Source organism: Archocentrus centrarchus, chromosome 7, assembly GCF_007364275.1.
Source record: "Archocentrus centrarchus isolate MPI-CPG fArcCen1 chromosome 7, fArcCen1, whole genome shotgun sequence".
NCBI lineage: Eukaryota > Metazoa > Chordata > Actinopteri > Cichliformes > Cichlidae > Archocentrus > Archocentrus centrarchus.
The window spans coordinates 36536168-36538667 of record NC_044352.1 but is presented as its reverse complement, the minus strand read 5'-3'; the positions used below and the strand labels follow the sequence as shown (position 1 = coordinate 36538667).

The 2500-nt window shown below is 46.8% G+C and overlaps 1 protein-coding gene across 1 annotated transcript in view; it reads right to left on the bottom strand.

Moving 5' to 3' along the window:
- Positions 1-2500, bottom strand: part of clcn6 (chloride channel 6) — a 53011-nt gene that overhangs the window by 39076 nt on the left and 11435 nt on the right. The window lies entirely within an intron of this gene.

The following is a 2500-nucleotide window of genomic DNA, read 5'->3' as shown; positions in this document are numbered from 1 at the left end:
ATCCATCCATCCATCCATGCATCCATCCATCCATCCATGCATCCATCCACCCATCCACCCATCCATGCATGCATCCATCCATCCATGCATGCATCCATCCACCCATCCATTTTCTTCCGTTTATCCGGGCCCAGGTCGTGGGGGTAGCAGCCTAAGCAGAAAAAAACACTTCTCAATATTCCATCCATCCACCCATCCACCCATCCATCCATCCACCCATCCATCCATCCATCCATCCGCGCATGCATCCACCCATCCATCCATCCATCCATCCATCCATCCATTCATCCATCCATACATCCATCCACCCATCCATCCATCCATCCATCCATCCATCCACCCATCCATCCATCCATCCATGCATGCATCCATCCATCCATGCATGCATCCATCCATCCACCCATCCATCCATCCATCCATACATGCATCCATCCACCCATCCATCCATCCATCCATCCATTTTCTTCCGTTTATCCGGGCCCAGGTCGTGGGGGTAGAAGCCTAAGCAGAAAAAACACTTCTCAATATTCCATCCATCCACCCATCCACCCATCCATCCATCCATCCATCCATCCATGCATCCATCCATCCATCCATCCATGCATCCATCCACCCACCCATCCATCCATCCATGCATGCATCCATCCATCCATCCATCCATGCATGCATCCATCCATCCACCCATCCATCCATCCATACATGCATCCATCCACCCATCCATCCATCCATCCACCCATCCATTTTCTTCCGTTTATCCGGGCCCAGGTCGTGGGGGTAGCAGCCTAAGCAGAAAAAACACTTCTCAATAGGGCTGCACGATATATCGAAAAAATATCGTCATCGCGATATTGGCACGTGCGATAGGCATATCTAAAAAATGCGCGATAATTTCTAATTATTTAATGTATAAATCATGTCTTTATTTATGTCCGCACTTTGACCAATCCCGCGCGACCTTAAATGTGAAGGTGCCGCGTCGCTATTGGCCAGAGCGAGCACATGCTCTCAGCGGCGCAGGGAGCACGTACACACACAGAAGGAAAACAAGCATGGCGGGAATTGAAGAGACGAGTCGAGACGAAAACAGAGAGCATTTGGGACGACTACGGTTTTTCCACACAGGACGAGTCACAGACACAAGTTCTTTGCAAGTGATGCCGAAAAATCGTGGCTATGTCAAGAGGAAACACGACAAACCTCCTTCAATACAACCACAAGGAACTTTACAACGTATATTTAACATCTAAAAACCCACAGCCTACTCCGGTAAAGTCAAGCAAACAAAAGGCAAGTTCACAAACTAACATAAATGATAGTTTCGCTTCTGCCGCTCCTTATGAGAAAGCAGAGCTCAGTGAAGTGGATTTTTATGCTAGCACTACTGACTTGTGGTCCAGTCGAACCACTGAGCCATACATGAGTTTTACCGTGCACTTTTTGACATGCAAATTTGAGCTCATTACACGCTGCCTATAAGTAGCATACTTCCCCGAGACACACACTGGTGAAAACATTGCTGCTGCCCTGCGGGATGTTTTGAACAACTGGAACTTGCCCAAACACAAACAAGTGGCCATCACAACAGATAACGGAGCGAACGTGGTGAAGGCTGCTGAGGTCAACAACTGGTTCAGAGTGCAGTGCTTTGGCCATCGCCTGCATCTGGCAATTGGTAAGTGTTAAAGATAAAAAATTACTCTCAAGACATATAGCCCTAATGTACTATAACATTTAAATGAAAAACAAACAAACATGTGAACATGTTTGTTTATATGTTAAATAAATGCAACATTTGAAATGCATATTTGTTGTTGGTATACATTTTATAGATTTTTTTTTTCTTATTGGTCATGTATATTGCATTTTTAGGTAAAAAGAAAAAATATCGCGACAATATCGTTATCGCAATACTAGACCTCCATATCGCATATCGCACTAATTTCCAATATCGTGCAGCCCTACTTCTCAATATTCCATCCATCTACCCATCCATCCATCCATCCATCCATCCATGCATCCATCCATCCACCCATCCATCCATCCATGCATGCATCCATCCATCCATCCATCCATCCATGCATGCATCCATCCATCCACCCATCCATCCATCCATACATGCATCCATCCACCCATCCATCCATCCATCCATCCACCCATCCATCCATCCATCCACGCATGCATCCACCCATCCATCCATCCATCCATCCATCCACCCATCCATTTTCTTCCGTTTATCCGGGCCCAGGTCGTGGGGGTAGCAGCCTAAGCAGAAAAAACACTCCTCAATATTCCATCCATCCACCCATCCATCCATCCATCCATGCATCCATCCACCCATCCATCCATCCATGCATGCATCCATCCATCCATCCATACATGCATCCATCCATCCATCCATCCATCCATCCACCCATCCATCCATTTTCTTCCGTTTATCCAGGCCCAGGTCGTGGGGGCAGCAGCCTAAGCAGAGAAGCCTGGACCTCCCTCTAGCAGCTTC